The following is a 19,018-nucleotide window of genomic DNA, read 5'->3' on the forward strand; positions in this document are numbered from 1 at the left end:
CAAAGTGAGTCGCCCGTCCCGCTCTCCTGCAGCTGCAGCAGCGCACTCGCAGAGTCAAGCGTGTCAGTTCGGTGTGGATGCAGCGAATTTGTTATAATCTACACACTAAGAGCCCCCTTGCCTCGCCCTGCCGCCCCCCTCAACGGTGTGTGTGTGTGTGTGTGTGTGTGTGTGTGTGTGTGTAAAGAGAGGAAGAGAGATTGACAAGGTACATTGGAAAGTTTTTTTAGTTTTCAGGATTTTTTTCCAACTAAAATTCTATGGACCTGTGTTTCCCTCCATGTGTATCTCCTTCTGGGGGCCTCTTTGATAAGGAAATAAGGTTTTTAGCAAAACTTCTCATTTCAAACATTTAGGAGAACAGCTAAACGCTAGCACTGGTTTGAGGGACCAGATTAAGTCCTCATGAATCTCAGGTCCCATTTCCTGTGGATAATAATATTGATCCCGTCATGCTTTGGTGTTTAAGGGTGGTTAATAAAAAAGTTAGGTTAAAGGTAAGCCACTGCTGACTGGTATGTTTGTTTGCCCCCACCTTTGTTTGAGAGACTTACCTTCATAGGTCTGCTCTGCATACGTGTCAATTGTGTAAAATAAAAGGCGTTCCCTCTCAATCGAAGAGGCTGGTTCTACTTTTATGTACAGACAAGGGAGCCTCTGAAACTGTTGCCGGTAAGTTCAAGTTTACAAGGCTAGAAAGCAAGAAACCTTTCTAAGGCTGATTATACCTTGCACAGGACAGAACGTAGCTTTGACAGTCTTTTGCTTTGACAGACTGCTTCCTGAAGGCCCTGGATTGTCGTATTCTCCTGCTCATATCCAGCACTAAGCACAAGGCCCCGGTGGATCCAGGACCTGGCATAGAGGTGCACTCAGTAACGGTTTGTGGACTGTCTGACCTAGGGGCTATGGTAGGCTGAGCTTAGGGCTAGGCAGAGTGGGCATGACGATGTTAAGGAACCATGAAAGGTTCCCCCCAAATCTTCCAATGGATATGGCAGGTTGCCATCAATTCCACCCCTGAAGTGGAATTTCTTGGAAGGATTATATTGAACTTAACCACATCATGAGTCCATGAGTATGGCTTGCTAGAGGATACAGGTGTTCAACTTCACCCTCTCACACTTTTCCCACCAGCATCTTTGTTCAGGGTGTACAGAATAGGAATCAGTTGCACAGCTTGCTATGATTTAGTTGAAGGAGGTAATGCATTTGGAGAAACCAGTAAAGAAAAGAATCAGAGGGATGGGTAAAGAGAATAACTCTCATTGAGCCACCGCTGTCTACCTGACATTTTCCATACACCGGGTTCACGCTTTAAAATGGAAATACCTCATAGGAGTATGATGACTTTTTATTCTTTATCATTGATTACTTTGATCAATTGCTTTTCCCACAACACTTAGCTGAAAAGGGTCACTAAGGCAAAAAGGGAATAAAGAGGTTGTTCAAAGTGGTCATTTTGGAAGCTGGGGCAAAAGGCATGTCATCAGATGGCTCTGTTGGCCCTTAGAGACCAGGGAGGGAGGTGCTGCAGGGAACTCCAGCAATGGAGGATGGAGGAGAAGGCTGGGAGAAAAGTGGCTCCAGGCCAACAGCACCCCTCCTTTGTAACATCCCCTGGGGTCAGCTGCCAGCACAGAATGATGCTTTCTGCATTCTTGCTTCTCTACCCTATTTACATCCCCAAAGCATGTATTCTTTTAAATTTGTCTTCTCCAGCTTTAACACTGAAAAATATGGATGGTTAGTATTATAGAACTGAATGTTTATATATATATGTACACACACACACACACACACACACACACACAGAGAGAGAGAGAGAGAGAGAGAGAAGTTTGTTTCTAGACCCCTATCTTCTTCTATTGATCAATATCCCTATATTTAAGCCAATACCATATGGTCTTGATTTATATATTCAGATTATTAATCCCTTGTCAGATGGGTAGTATGATGGTTAATATTAGGTGTCAACTTGACTAGATTGAAGGATGCCTTGATGGCTGATGAAGCATTATTTCTGGGTATGTCTGTTGCATTGAGTCTATAGGTCCATTGGGTGAGAAGGGTCATTTTTAAAATATTAAGTCTTCTGATACATACATGGCATATTTTCGATTTATGTAGATCTATCTTGATTCTCTTGGTAGTGTTTTGTAGTTTTCCATGTACAGTTCATGCATATTTTTGTTAAATGTATTGTTAAGTATTTTATTAGTTTTAAGCTATTTTAAATGGAATGGTTTTTTGTTTGTTTGTTTTTGTTTTGTTTTGTTTTGTTTTGAGATGGAGTCTCATTCCAGGCTAGCGTGCAGTGGTGTGATCTTGGCTCACTGCAACCTCCACCTCCTGGGTTCAAGCGATTCTCCTGCCTCAGCCTCCCAAGTAGCTGGGACTACAGGCACGCACCATCATGCCTGGCTAATTTTTGTATTTTTAGTAGAGACGGGGTTTCACCATATTGATCAGGCTGGTTTTGAACTCCTGACCTCATGATCCACCCGCCTTTGCCTCCCAAAGTGCTGGGAAAGTGCTGGGATATAGGCATAAGCCACCACACCCAGCCGGAATGTATGCCTAGTGACTTTGAGACCCTTCGTGTGATAGCTGCCTTTAATGAGGGGCCATTGTCACTTTGTAGGTACTTAGGTAGACGAAAGCAGGGAATTATTTCATTAAATAACATTTTTATTACCTTAGAGGCCTTTTCTGTACAGCATGGAAATGCTTCTACCCAGTTAGTGAAAGTATCTACCCACACCAGGAGATACTGGATGCCCTTCCTCTTTGGCATATGGGTGAAGTCTATCTGCCAGTCCTCCCCTCGATAGCTTCCCATCTTTTGTGTTTGGGGAGGAAGGAGCCACCTGTTGAGGGGATTATTTTTAAGACAGACTTCACCAGCATTAACAACCTGTTTTACTGTTTTTAATAAATTAACTCCTGAAAACAATCTCTGGGCACATTGATAAGTTTTATCCTTTCCCAAGTGAAAAGCTTGGTTTAGGATCTTAAGGAATTTCCGCTGGTTGAAGGTGGGCAAGTAGAGCTTGCCATCCTATGACTGTAGACATCCAGAGGGTTAGAAATTGTACCCTCGACAAATAGTGAATTCTGCCTCTGCAAGGGAGTACTAGGGCTTAATTTCTTTTATGAAGCTGTCACAAATTAGAGGGGCTTTGTCTGTTGAGGCCCTGAAGCTTTCTTGCCACTGACTTGGCTGCCTGATTAGCTAACTTGTTTCCTTTGGCTATTTCATCTGTTCCCTTCTCATGACCCTTAGAATACGTCACTGCCACCTCTTGTGGATGGAAAACTGAAGATAATAATTGGTAAATTTCCTGATAGTATTTTATAGGAGATCCATTAGTCGTAAGAAAGTGTCTTTTTTTCTAAATGGCAGCATGAGCATGAAGAACTAAGAAAGCATATTTGAAGTCAGTGTAAATGTTAGTTACATAGTTACATTTCCCTTGCTTAATTCAAGTGCTTTTGTAAGAGCTATCAGTTCAGCTAGTTGAGTGCTTGTGCCTGGAGAGAGAGGTGCACGTTCAATAACATCATTCAAAATGACTACTTCATGTCCTGTCTTATAGACCTCTTGTTCCACAAAGGAACTTCCATCTGTAAAGAGGTTCCAGTCTGGAGTTTCTAGGGGAGTGTCCCTAATGTCCTCTCTGACTGCATAGGTTTGTACCATGACTCATTCGCAGTCATGTTCAGGTTCCCATTTCATCGGGGAGGAAAGTGGCTGGGTTTAAGCAAGAAAAGTTTTTTACTGAACTGATGACCCCTCTAAGAGGAGAGCCTGATGTTTAAGCAGCCATTTGTCTGTTAGCCAAAGGCTTCCCACAGAAGACAGCAATCCCACTACATCATCTGGGGTATAAACAGTTAAGACATTTCCCAGGGTTAATATGGTGGCCTCTGGTACCAGCAGGACCACTCCAGCAATTGCTCAGAGGCATGCTTGCCATCCTTTAGCCACCAAATCAAGTTTCTTGCTCAAGTAGCCCACTGGCTGTTGAGCTGGTCCTCAAACTTGAGTTAAAACTTCAAAGACCATTTCCTTCTTTTCTGATACATAAAGATTGAAGGTCCTCCTACGGGGAGGCTGATGGCTGGTGCCTTAAGTAAAGCTTGTTTTAGCTGGCTAAAGGCCTTTTGAGACTCAGGTTCCCAGGTTAGGAAATGGCTTTTAGCCACTTGAGTTTCTTTTTTGAGGTAATATAAAAGATTGAATGCCTATTTCACCATACCCAGGTATCCATAGTCTGCAAAATCCTGTAATGCTCCAAAATTCTCTTATTTGCTTGAGGGTTTTAGGGAGGGGGAGGTTGAAAATGGGCTTAATTCTTTCTTCCCCTAATGCTCTGGTCCTTCAGACAACTCTAAACCCAGGTACTTTACTGAGGTTTGGCAAAGCTGGGCCTTGGATTTTGAAACCTTACATTCTGTCATGTAAGAAATTAAGAAGAGCTTCAGTGCCTTCTGGAGAAGCTTCCTCAGTGGGGTCACAGAACAGAAGGTCATCTACATATTGCAAGACCCTGACCTGAGGATGGGAAAACACAGAGAGGTCCTTTGATAGTGACTGTCCAAACAAATGAGGACTGTCTTGAAATCCCTGAGGCAGCACCATCCATGCTAACTGGGTGTTTTGGCCAGAGGGATCTTTGAAAGCAAACAGATAGTGAGAGTCATGATGTAATGGAATACAGAAAAAGGAATCCTTTAGATCTAGGACCATGAACCATTTAGTTCCCTCAGGTATTTGAGTCAGCAAGGGATAAGGACTAGGGACCATCAGATGAATTAGAATTATGGCCTCATTAATGAGTCAGAGGTCCTGAACTAGTCTCCATTCCCCATTGGGTTTTTGTAATCCTAATATTGGGATGTTGCAGGGACTGTTATAGGGTTTAAGGAAGCCTGGCAATTAAGGTTATTAATAATGGCTTCTAGCCCTTTCCTAGCCTCTGGCTTTAGGGGACATTGTCTCCGGTTAGGAAAAGAAGTGTAATCCTTAACATGGATTCAGACTCTTAGCGGTTATAGCTCAACCTATTCTTCCTTGAGTTACCCACACTTCTGGATTAGTGGGAAACAAAGAGTTTGTTCTCAGGCTATAAGGATGCTTGCCCCCATGTGAGCTAAAATGTCTCTACCTAATAAAGGAGTGGGACTTTCAGGCATGATTAGGAAGGCATGTGTGAATAATAGGTCTCCCCAGTTACAGCAAAGGGATTGAGAAAAACATTGGGTTAAAATCTTTCTTAAGATGCCTATCACAGTTGTACTACAAGAAGAAGGGAGTCCTCGATAAGAGACAAGAAGAGAGGCTGGCTCCAGTGTTCAAAATGAGGTCCACCCTCCTTCCTTCAATATCCAGAATCACCTGGGACTCCTGAGCAATAATGCAGTTTGAGCCACTGGAGCCGGGAGTTTGAGCCCCAGGACCCATCAGTCCTAATGGACCATCCGTGAGATGAGTCCTGAGCCTAGTGACTTCCATCTCTAGGGGCAGTCCAATCTCCAGTGGTCACTGCCACAGGCTGGACATGGTTGAGGTGGGTATTTATTTTCTTTTTTTGCTGTCTTGGCACTCCTTCTTAAAGTTCCCTGACTTCCCACACTGGTAGCAACTAGCAGATGCGTCTTGGGGATCCTGGACTTGGCAAGCAGCCTCTGTCCTTCTCTTTTGTTTCCTGTCTTTCTCTGGGGCCTCCTCTTGGTCCCTATTATAAAGACAGAGGAGGTTACTCTCATCAGGTTTTCCGAGATGATATCTGGTCCTATATTACTATATTATCCTTCTGTAGCTTCCTTCTGATATCAGGAGCTGCCTGTGTAATAACCGTGTTCTTTAGGATTAGCTGTTCCTCAACTGACACAAGGCATAAGGAGGAGTGTTTTATTGGTGCCTCTCTCAGCCTTTCCATAAAGACTGTGGGATTCTCATCTGGCTTTTGCATTATCCTGAACAGTAGAGTAAATAAGAAGTTTGGCCCTTGTTCTTCACAGGCCCTGCAATATGCACATTAAAACATGTTTTCTTTTCCATTTATCTGTGAAGTCTTTGGGGTTCCAATCAGGGTTGTCAAGAGGTACTGCCTCTTTTCCTATTGAGAATGGAGATTCTCCTATTTCTTCTCCTTCCCTATTTTCTCTTTTCCTTTTTGGCCTGCTACATAGGACATATTGCTTTCTCCAAACTTCTCTCCTGTCTGCAGTACTGCCTATCTCTCAGCTGTTATTAAGGTTTGGCTTATGAGCAGCATAACATCCCTCCGTGAGAGGTCAAACACCTGAGTTAAAGTTTGGAAAGCTTCCATATACCTATTGAGGGTCAGAAAATCAGCCTAAGTCTCCCTTTATTTGCCTAAGGTCCTGCAATGAGAATGGAACTTGAACACTAGTGGCATCACCTCCATTGGGCATTTCCTATAGGGATAAGAGTGGAGCTTGGTTGACTGCAACTCTTGCAAAGGTTTAGTAAGAAGGCCATACCCTTGTACAAAAGAAAATGAGCCACTTTTTTTTTTTTTCAAAGTCTTGGTGTTTAAGGTGTTCCAGTACTTCAGAATGCACTGCAGAGGGGTGCAGGCAAAGATGGTTTGTTACCCATCTAGAAAGGGAAGTGAGAAAAAGGAGTTCCTTTAATATCCCTTCTTTCCTTAGAAATGGCCCAGGATGGAGGGGAAGACAGTAGGGGCATACCCGCAACTGTTTCCCCTCCTTGGTTTCCTGAGCTCAGCATCCATTAAAGGTGCTCCCCATGGATGCAGACATGACCCTCAGCCATGGAACCAGAAGAGCGAAGCAACTGGGATTGGTCACCTTCACCCACGTAACTCTAGTCCTCTGCTAGTAATTTCCCTTTGACTCCCTAGGCTTGTGTAATCTGTGTGGCTGTCTGATAGATGGACTATGTAGCAGCTGTATTTGGGCAAGGCCCCTTAATACAGGGAGTGTATTGGGTTGAGCTCTATATTCTGCTATTATGGTCTGGACTAAAGTATTTACTCTTAGGCAGTGGCTCTGGTTAGCTTTCAAAAGTAAAATCTCCTTACTATTTAAATAGTGTTTTAATTAGAGGCAGAATAGGTACCTTAAAAGAATGTAGGGACTAGATGCAGGTTTTCCTGCTGATGGGACAGCACTGAGACTAAAATTTGGCTTTGGAGGACATTTTCCTCCTCATTATTGAATTTTTCCATTCAAAGAAGGAGCATAAATCCTGGTTTCTAGTAGTGGGATGCAGAAAGAGAGGAGTATTGGGAAGATAGAGTATTTCAGCACTGTTAACAGCGTCACCAGGGCGTGTGAACTTTGTACTTGTAATGACCCAAGAAGCCACTGCGTTCCTCACCCCTACTCAAACCTATACAACACTGAGGAACATACCCTGAGGAAGACTGGGAAATAGATTTCACTCGGATGCCAACATACAGGGGACAAAAATATCTGCTAATATTTATAGACACTTTCACCAGATGGATAGAGGCTTTCCCAACAAGGACAGAAAAGGAATTAGAAGTGTCCACATTCTTACGTAAAGGGATAATTTCAAGGTTTGGATTACCAAAAAGTCCACCCAGCAATAACATACCCTCCTTCACAGCTAAAGTGATCTAGCAGATTTCCTCAGCCTTGGACATTACACATTATCTTCACTCCTGAACACCTCAATCCTTGTTAAGCTAAAAAAAAGCTAACCATGTTTCTGAAAGGACATCAGAGAAACTCTGTCAAGAGACTTCGCAGGCCTGGATTTCTCTCCCACCTGTAAACCTTTTACATGTGAAAATGGCTCCAAAGAGAACTCTAAAATTTAGTCCATTTGAAATGACTTATGGGAGACCCTTTTTAACTTTAAACCTCCTGTTTGATGAAGACACATATACAATGCTCACCAGTATTATCAACCTAGGCCGGATTCAAAAAACCCTTGTGTGTGTGTGTGTATGTGTGTGTGTGTGTGTGTATATAATATTCCATTATATATATAATATGTAATATATATATAATATTCCATTATATATAATATGTAATATATATATTCCATTATATATAATATGTAATATATATAATATTCCATTATATATAATATGTAATATATATAATATTCCATTATATATAAAATAGGTAATATATAATATTCCATTATATATATAAAATAGGTAATATATATAATATTCCATTATATATATAAAATAGGTAACATATATAATATTCTATTATATATAAAATATGTAACATATATAATATTCTATTATATATAAAATATGTAATATATACTATTCCATTATATATAAAATATATAATATATATACTATTCCATTATATATAATATGTAATATTATACTATTCCATTATATATAATATGTAATATTATATATACTATTCCATTTTATATAATATGTAATATTATATATACTATTCCATTTTATATAATATGTAATATTATATATACTATTCCATTTTATATATAATATGTAATATATAATATTCCATTTTATATATAATATGTATATATATTCCATTATATATAATATGTAATATATATATAATATTACATAATATTATATATAATATGTAATATATATAATATTACATAATATTATATATAATATGTAATATATATAATATTACGTAATATTATATATAATATGTAATATATATAATATTATGTAATATTATATATAATATGTAATATATATATAATATTACATAATATTATATATAATATATAATATGTAATATTATATGTAATTATATATATATAATATTGAATAATGGAATAATATCCAATGGAATAATAATCCAAAAGGAGCTCCTTTTTCTCACTTCCCTTTCTAGATGGGTAACATATATATATATATGCAATGGAATATTATTCCATTGGATATTATTCCAATGAGATATTCAACTTCAGAAAACAAAAAGATTCTGACACATGCTACAACATGGATAAAATTTGAAGACACTATACTAAGTGAAATAAACCACTTACAAAAAAAGTTGTATGAATGCAGTTATGTGATGTATGCAGAGTAGTCAAATTGATAAAGACAGAAAGTAAAATGGCAGTTTTCAAGGACCGAAGGAAGAGGAGATTGGATAATTTCTGTTTAATGGAAATGAAATTTCAGTTTGTAAGATGAAAAGAGTTCTGCAGATTGGTAGCATAAAATGTGAATTTACTTAATGCTACTGTATATTTAATGATATACAGTATTTAATGATAAAATTGTACATGTATTTTATCAAATTTTTTTAAAACTAGAAAACTGGATCATAGTACTAAGAAAATAGGTCATTTATCTTGATTGTCAACATGCTTTGAGTCTTCTGACTATTATTTAAGGTTCCGCTTCGGAACAGCTTGATGGGTGAGGGAGAGGGGAAAGGGTTAAAAACTAACTATTGGTGTTACAGCAGGTAGCTAATCGGCATAATCAGGGCAGGGGAGGGCTCCCCGACCCACTCAGGAATGTAAGGCAATCATCAGGTAATGGTCATGTGGTCATTAAGCTCTCCCTGTAAAATGGCTGATTGTAGCCAGCACCAGGGAAAGGCAGTCTCTCAATAGATAGAAAACACTAAAGTTGGTGATCAGAAGCTTACCAATAAGATCTCAGGAGTTGGGCAAATGGGATCATGCATGCACACTTAGAGGCAAAATGTTGGAGTTTCAATGAAATATGACCCTTCTCTGTGAACATTCAATTGGTAAGGGAAGAACACCTCAAGTGAGAATGCGTACAAGTCCAGTAAACACATTGTACATGTGTCTCCTCCCAGGTCACTGTACATGCAAGGCACTATACATGCAAGGCCACTGTATGCAGGCCACTGTACATGCAAGGCAGCCCACTCAAAGGGAAGAATCAGGGAAGAGGGGATGCAAGATCCTGGAAGCATGTCACGTACCTTGGTTTAAGCCCATTTCCTCCTTCCTCCTCCCTAAAACCTTCATATAATTAAGAGAATTTGGGGGCATTACAGGATTTTGCAGACTATGTATACCTGAGTACCTTGAGATAGCTCGTCACTTATATCACCTCATGAAATAAACTTAAGTGGCTAAAACTCATTTCCTCACCTGGGAAACTGAAGCACAAGAGGCCTTTAACAAGCCTCACTTAAGGTACCAGTTCTCACACTTCCAGTAGGGAAGGCCATCAATCTTTTTTTTATCAGCAAAAATGGGAATGGCCCTGGGAGATTTAACTCAAGCTCAAGGACAAGTTCAACAGCCAGAGGGCTACCTGAGCAAGGAATTTGATTTGGTGGCTAAAGGATGGACAGCATGACTCTAGGCAATTGCTGCGGTGGTCCTACTGGTACCAGAGACCAGCAAATTAACTTTGGGAAACGTCTTAACTGTTTACACCCCACGTATTGTAGCAAAATGCTGTCCCCTATAGGTAGCCTTTGGCTAACAGACAGCTGACTCCTTAAATACCAGGCTGTACTTTTAGTGGAGTCTACAGTTCAATTACAATTGTGTTCACACCTCAACCCAGTCACTTTCCTCTCTGAGGAAATTAGGGTGCCTGAACATGACTTTGAACAAATTGTTGTACAGACCTCTGCAGCCAGGCAGAATCTCAGGAAAACTCCCTTAGAAAATCCAGACGGGACCCTCTTCACAGATGGAAGTTCCTTTGTAGAGCAAGGTCTCCATAAGGCAGGATATGCAATAGCCACTCTAAATGATGTTATTGAAAGTGCTCTCCTGTCTCCAGGAACAAGTGCTCAATTTGCAGAACTGATAGCTCTTACAAGAGCACTTCAAAGAAGCAAGGGAAAGGTAGGTAACATTTACACTGACGCCTTGTATGCTTTCTTTGTTCTTTATGCTCGTGCTGCCATTTTAAAGAAAAGACACTTTCTTACTACTAATGGATCCCCTGTAAAATATCATCAGGAAATTAACAGGTTATTATCCTCAATTTTCCTTCCAGGAGAATTAGCAGTGATGCATTCTCAGAGACATCAGAAGGAAACAGATGAAATAGCAAAGGAAAATAAGTTAGCTGATGAGACAGCCAAGTCATTGGCAAGAAAGCCTAAGGGCCTCAACACTCTTAAAGCCCTTCTAATCTGGATAGAATCTCTAAGAGAAATTAAGCCTCAGTACACCCCTACAGGGATAGAATTGGCCACTTCTCAGGGGTACATTTTTTACCCCTTAGGATGACTACATTCAGAGAATGGCAAACTTCACTTGCCAGCCTCCAGGAAGTAAAAAGTCCTTAAGATCCTCCACCAAACTTTTCACTTGGGTAAGGATAAAACTTAATATGTCCAGAAACTGTTTTCAGGAGAGAACTTATTAAAAAGAGTCCAACAGGTTGCTAATGCTTGTGATGTCTGTCTTAAAAACAATCCCCTCAACAGGCAGCTCCTTCCTCATCAAATACAAAGGATAGGATTCTATCCAGCAGAGGACTGGCACATAGACTTTGCCCACATGCCAAAGATGAAGGGCATCCAGTACCTCCTTGTATGGGTAGATATGTTTGCCAACTGGGTAGAAGCATTTCCATGCTGTACAGAAAAGGCCTCTAAGGTAATGAAAGTATTAGTTAATGAAATAACTCCCCACTTTGGTCTACCTAAGTACCTCCAAAGTGACAACAGCCCCTTGTTTCAGGCAGCCATCACACATGGGGTCTCAAAGGCACTAGTCAGACAGTACCATTTCTATTGTGCTAGGAGATCCCGGTCCTCAGGAAAGGTAGAGAAGACAAATGATATCATCAGAGACACCTCAGAAAACTGTCCAAAGAAGCTCATCATCCTTGGGTCAATCTTCTTCCCATGATTTTACTGCAGGTAAGAAATACCCCTTCAAAGTAGGTGTGGGCCCTTTTGAAATGCTATATGGATGGCCTTTCCTTACAAATGATTTTCCAGTAGACCAAGAGGCCTCTGAATTGGTTAAGCATGCAACCTCCCTAGCTCACTTCTAACAGGAATTAATACAAGTAGCAGAAGTCCAGCCACAAGAAATAGAAGAACCTTTTATTAAACCAGGAGATTTGGTATTGATAAAGGCTCTCCTCTCCCTATCTTCTTCCCTAAACCCAAACTGGGAAGGGCCTTACACTTTTCTTTCAACCTCATCAGCAGTAAAATTTACAGAAATTAACTTCTGTATATGTTACAATCGAGTCAAGTCTTGGAAAGCTGAGGGAGCAGCCCTGGATGGCCCAGAGGAATATTGTGGATATCAATGTGAAGAGAGAGGGGATCATTAGCTGAAAACCATAAAAGATAAGTAAATGAGTGAGAGCTACTTGTCCTACTCAGTCTAACCCCTACCTTGCCAGATACTTTCAGTCATTTCTACCTTTCCTATCAAGATTCACCATTAGATATTAGAACTTCTTTTTCATGCATACTTTCAGGGACATTTTGATTATCCATGGGATTACATTTGTGACTTTATAGACACCCAAAGGGAAAGTCTATATCTTCACGAGTAAAATTTTAGATGAAAATTATTTACTGAACCATACTTGAGGAAGTTACTATACTCACTCTACTATTTGCAGAAGGACTATGCACTTTGCCTCATGCAATGTCAAATTCCAGAAGGAAAATTCTAATTGCTGTAATATTCTGCCTAATTTCCACCTTTATGGTAGAACTAATAATTATAGAAATGATTAGCCAAAGTTAACACTAAAGTTACTCTATTCACCCAGTCCAATGCCACTTATCAAAAAAAAAAAAATTGCTTTTATATCAATGCTTCTGGTAAAGTACAGCGACATCTGGTGGAGTCAAACCAGTATTACAACCCTTCAGAATGGCTAACAGGTATCAAACTCTTCTGCAATGGTTGTGTCCTATAGTACCCCCACTAATTGTGGTAATCCTAATATTCATATCTGAACCCTATATTCAAAACCTTCTTCTTTTCACCTAGAAGCTATTAAACTCCAAATAGTGCTGCAGATGGAACCACACATGGACATGACTTTCTTTCAAGGACCCTTTGATCAACCCCAGGATGAGCCTTAGCTGCTGTTACCTACACAGCGCTCCTCTCCAGCAGGAAGTAGTCAGAAAGAGTCATCATAACAGCAGTTAGGATTTACACTCCTGAGGGGGAAGTATGATACAGAGGTAGAAAGAAATTATTTACACAGATAGTAAGGGGAAAAGAGTCCTCCACAGAATTTCTTTTCTGACAAAAAGTGACTCACAACATTGTTTTTTTTCTAACAAAAAGCAGCCTAAAATATCAAGCTACAAACTTACATAAGCAAGCTGGAAGCTTACACTGGAGAATGACAGCAGCTGCACCAACAGAAAAAGGCTAGCTAGGGGCCAGCCATGTCTAACATGGAGGCTCCAGCTTCCTTTTTTTTTTTATTACCATGTGTTCAGTAAGAAAAAAAATAGTCAACATGGTGCAGCTGAGGCAGAGACCCGCCTGCATAATAAATGTTTAGGGTGGGAGGTACTAGAGATTGTGCCTTGTGAAAATAAAACACATGATCTAACCACTTTCTTCATGGCATATATAAATCACACACCACCTCTTCACTAGCTCATTGATAAAATGGCAGGCATTTCACCACAGAACCAGCAAGCCATTTTTCCAGCACAACTCTCTGTAGCAGAGGGCTATTTTCTTTCTCTTGCTGTTAAAATTCTGCTGTCAACCTCACACTTTCTGTGTCAGTGTTTATTCTCCATGGCTGTAAGACAACAAATCTCAGGTGTTACACTAGACAATGAGGCTGCTTCAATAGCAGACCCCAAATATAAAAATATTTTACCCTGACATTTGTTTCTTTTATATATTTCGAAATGACCTTGCAAAACTGTCTTTAGAACATTGCCATTAATGCAGCCAGGCCATACCATTCTAGAACTTTTCCAGATCTAGGAGAGATTAAATGAGATTAAATGAGAGGCTGACGCTTTTAACTCTGAAAAGAGACATTTGCCACCTATACTCTCTGAAGGCTGCTACCAATGAGGCTTCTTCTGCTTAACAAGAAACTTGGCCTCCACAAACCCCCTATCTTAAATCAAGCATTCCTTTCTACTGACTTCAAGTCTCTTTAGACAAAACTTAACTCTTTCAAGCAATTACCAATCAGAAAATCTTTGAATCCACCTATGACCTGTAGCCATCCCCCTTGAAGATATCTCACCTCCAAACTTGAACCAATACATTCCTTCCATGTATTTATTCATGATTTTATCTATAATTCATGTCTCCCTAAGTTGTATAAAATCAAATTGTAACCCAGTTACCTCAGGCACACTATCTCAGGACCTCTTGAGAGCTATACTCACTCATATTGCCTCAGAATAAACCTCTTTACATATTATACAGATATTTTTTAATCAACAGACTATTTCATAAGTCTTGTAAAATTATCTGGTTGTTTAAAACATGTACATGTATAATTTTGATAAAAATAAGAATATAATTATCTAAAATATTGCCACGTTTATAGCACTATTCACCTTTGCCAAAATTATAGCCATCCTACAGAAATTAAAGTGATTCTTATTTTCCATATTGGGAAAAAAATGTTTCCACCAATTTCTGGATCTGTAGCAGGACCAGCCACAGGCAAAACTCCTCAGACACTGAGTTAAAGAAAGGAAGGGCTTTATTTGGCCAGGAGCATCAGCAAGACTCACGTCTCAAAAACTGAGCTCTCCGAGTGAGCAATTCCTGTCCCTCTTAAGGGCTTACAACTCTAAGGGAGTCTGCGTGAGAGCGTCATGATCAATTGAGCAAGCAGAGGGTACATGACTGGGGGCTGCATGCACCGGTAATTAGAATAGAACAGAACAGGACAAGCATTTTCACAGTGCTTTTCCATACAACATCTGTAATCTATAGATAACATAACTGATCAGGTCAGGGCTCGATCTTTAACTACCAAGCCCAGGGTGTGGTGCTGGGCTGTCTGCCTGTGAATTTCACTTCTGCCTTTTAGTTTTTACTTCTTCTTTCTTTGGAGGCAGAAATTGGGCATAAGACAATATGAGGGGTGGTCTCCTCCCTTAGATCTAGTGGATGTTTGCCACCCAACTGACTTCTAAATCCTCTGTTTCTCCTTGCAGCCAATTTTCTTTACATAAGTAGACAAGGAATAATAAACATGGGTAACTTTAAACAGAAATAATATAATAACCTGTGGATAACAATGATAACATGGTGCCAACTGAAATTTCCTGGAAATTTTAAACACTCAGGAACATATATCACAGATTGTGTCCTGACAAATTAAGAAAATCCAATCCACACTCTTAATATTGTTTACTTCCATAGCAAATGTTTCTAGACATAGAATGGGTAAAGAGAGAAAAAAAGAAATAACAGTTAAACATTGAGCTGTGACCAGTGTTAAGTTGTATGCCATCCTGAATTTAAATATGCCAATGCAGAGGCTTTAGAATAGAAGAAGCCAAAGAAACTACCAAGTATAAAGCCCTCGTGAAAGAATTCTAACACCCAAAGTAAGGAGTTGGTTTATCCATACTGATTTGATGAAAAACTATTTTTATAATAAAGTACATTCATTTTTTCTAGTCCTTTGTACAGAGATGCACTTTAGGATTACAGACCAGTTTCATCCCAAAAGAGCCGACAGAGGTAGTGATTGATATGGGGAAGCAGAATTCCCACCAAATTACAGGTTCTCAGGGTACAGTCATTTTTATCTGCCTGATCAAAGGACTAAAGTTCAGTACAGGGTCCCAGTAGGGGCAGCAGCATGAGCTGGCTGCATGTCCTGTTGCCTCAGACTTTCCTGTTGAGCTGGCTCTGTAATCTTCTTACAGAGCCACCAGACTGTGGTCCTGCCTTCTACCTGCACAGCTGGGCAACCAAGGGCAGGACTAGGTTCTAGGGGAGGAATATGCCGGCAATGAAGTTCTGGAGCACTCCATGCAAAAATAATACAAATCCTTTAAAACAGCATATGTAAAATAAATCACAACATATGTATTAAACATACAATGGTGCTGAAATATTGCAATATTCTAGAGTTGTGAGGTTTTATCAATTACCTAAGCTTTGTATTTAAAGCTTACAGGCCTTATTCTAAGAATGCTTAATCCAATGCTGGGAATCATGTAATTGTATCAAGCAGTGAAAAAAGAAATACATTAATGGTCAGATTTGTTTAAAAATGTGTATCTCCTTGGATCACTGCTGACCAACCTAACCTCTTTCCTGCATTCCTGCGTCCTGCCTGGCCTCAGCTGCCTCTCTCTTTCCTTGTCTTAGACGTCAACTCCAAGCCACCAGTTCTTAATTTTGCCTGCACTTTGGTATCCTCTGGTGATTTAAAAATATAGATGTCGTGGTCCTGCTCCTGGATATTTCGATTTGGTTGGTCGTGGGTGTGACTCTTTTAAAACACCCCACAGTTCGTATGATGCAGCCCAAGTTGGAAACGATGGCTTCCTTACATTGACTGAGGACCTCAGTTCTGGTGTCTTCCTCACACTGACTGAGGACCTTGGTTCTGATGTCTGCCTCAGCACCTGCATCCCACCTGCTTCCCACCTGCTTTTCATCTCTATAATCCTCATCACCTTATCAGGAGCTGCTCATTCTGGCCAGAAGGAGGCCTAATACAAGCTGCTTGTGTGCACATCGGTGACACGTGCCAGCAGTGAGAGGCTCAGTCCCTCCATCCCAGATGTCTGAGAGACTGCTTTCGAATAACTGCTTCCCATGCACTGAACCACCTAGGAGGGTTTCTTGTAACCACATACAATAGGGAGTTGTTCTTCTCCGGACGATCTCTCCTAGGGTGGACAATAGTCCATCTTCTTCTCTCATGGTGGGCTTGTTCCTTCCTGTCCTCGCCCCATACCACCCTCACCCTTTTGAAGCAGAGACTATGTGTAAATTCTGTAAATTATACTTAAAATCAGTCATTCTCAAGGTGAAAGCAGATTTCTCTTGAGGATATGGTTATTTAGATCGTGTTACTGGCTTTGTCTCATAAAGAGAAACAGTTAAGGTTGTGCACATATTTGCTTCAGTTCCACCTATTAGGAAGACCATGCTGTCTTACCTGCAGCTCTGCTACCACCTCCTGGCCACCTTTAGAATAACTGGAGCTGAAAAGCTTCTGTTTTTCTTGGACATCATTACTTTATACTTTGCATTTCTTTCTCATTTTCCTGCCCTCATATTCTCACCACTACTCTTCTAGACTTTGATTATACTATTTAATTGCTCTTATAAATTCATATGGCAAAGCTGAGAATTTATTTTCATTATAGAGCTGGCCAAGTCAGAAAAACCAACTATACCAGTTATTTGGGATCACACACACATGTGCGCACACACACACATACACACACTCTCTCACAAAAAGACAATTAGCCATTTGCACTTTGCTGCCAGTTAAGGAGGCACTTGGTATCTATAGGCAATGCACCAGCTGGCCCCACCATGCTTGAATCAGCCAGGCCAGCAGCATCCTCCACCTGGCCAGCATCCTCATGTGTATTATTTGTCTGTTCTTGTATTGGTATAAAGAAATACCTGAGACTGGGTAGTTTCTAAAGTAAAGAGGTTTAATTGACTCACAGTTCTGCGGATTGTACAGGAAGCATAGTGGCTTCTGCTTCTAGGAGGCCTCAGGAAACTTACAATCATGGTGGAAGGCAAAGGGGAAGCAAACACATTTTACATAGTGAGAGTAGAAAGGAAGAGAGAGAGGGGAGAGGTGCTACACCAGATCTCATGAGAACCCTATCATGACAACAGCACTATTGGAATGGTGCTGAAGCATTAGAAGCTGCCTCCATGATCCCATCACCTCCCACAAAGACCCACCTCCAGCACTGGGTCATTCTTTTCTTTTCTCTTCTCTTTTCTCTTTCCCCTTCCCCTTCCCCTACCCTTCGAGAAAGATCTCCTGACCTCCTAGGCTTCAAGCAATCCTCCCAACTCAGCCTCCCTGGTAACTGGGAGAACAAGTGAGCACCATGCCTCGGTAATTTTTTTTTTTTTTTTTTTTTGTACAGACGAGGTTTCCTTTCCCTATATTGCTTGCCCAAGCTTGCCTGGAACTACTGAACTCTGGTGATCTGCCTGCCTCTGCCTCCCAAAGGGCTGAAATTACAGGTGTGACCCACCATGCCTGGTCCAGAATTGGATGGGGACACAGATCCAAACCAAAGGCAGTATTAAATACCATAGCAAATACCATACCAGGATTAAATACCATATTTGGTGAATTCCTGCTTTCATCTTTTAAATCATTTCCATGATAGATATTAATTTCATTTTAATGTTTTGTGATTATTATTAATGTTTATCAGTAGAAGCTAGCATTACTGCTTTCCAATATAAAGAATGATTTCTTAAAAACCACAAATTTAAGGAGATACTTTTACTTTTTAGCCTACATTTTTTTTCTCAGTAAAACAGTATTTTGGGGCCCACTGACCTCTCACTTTATGCCATTGAACTATGTAACCACTTTAGATCATTGGTTTGGATTCGAGATGGTAAAAAATGTTTTTTTCTAAAAGCAAAGTATGTCTTGGTACATATAAGGTTTATATCATTGGGCAGACTTTGAGAAAGTAAATGCAAAATTAAAATGATTAATTCAATTTTCCTAGTTAACCAGATGATGGCAGCATATCCACATTTTATCAACAGTGAACACAAGGAACGGGGACTCGCCTCTACTTAGTACTGCTAAATACTAATTTCCTGTAATTATCTCCAAATAATTTCAGTTTTCAAAGTATTTTAGTAACAATACTGTAATATTTTATATTATAAACATAGAACTGAGTAAATACTGAGACCACATCTTTAATTTGCCTACAGGTGAGCTGCATTTTGATTCCGTGGCTCCTTTCTTGGGCAATAACAGACCCATCAATTATTTTCTAGATTAGCAATGTCCAGTAGGACTTTCTATCATATATCTGTGCTGTTCAATATGGTAGCTACTAGGATCATAACCAAATGTGGCTATTGAGC

At 40.0% G+C, this 19,018-nt stretch overlaps 1 long non-coding RNA gene across 1 annotated transcript in view; it reads left to right on the top strand.

Annotated features, from left to right (window-relative positions):
- Positions 1 to 61: 61 nt before the first annotated feature.
- The window catches only part of LOC114680275 (uncharacterized), a 48,445-nt gene continuing 29,488 nt past the window's right edge, over positions 62 to 19,018 (top strand). Inside the window, exons 1-3 of the long non-coding RNA XR_013397302.1 lie at positions 62 to 672; positions 775 to 866; positions 11,731 to 11,850. This is a non-coding gene — a long non-coding RNA (uncharacterized LOC114680275). The remainder of the gene's footprint in view (positions 673 to 774; positions 867 to 11,730; positions 11,851 to 19,018) is intronic.

The sequence above is a fragment of the Macaca mulatta genome, chromosome 8 (genome assembly GCF_049350105.2).
Source record: "Macaca mulatta isolate MMU2019108-1 chromosome 8, T2T-MMU8v2.0, whole genome shotgun sequence".
NCBI classification, from domain to species: Eukaryota; Metazoa; Chordata; class Mammalia; order Primates; family Cercopithecidae; genus Macaca; species Macaca mulatta.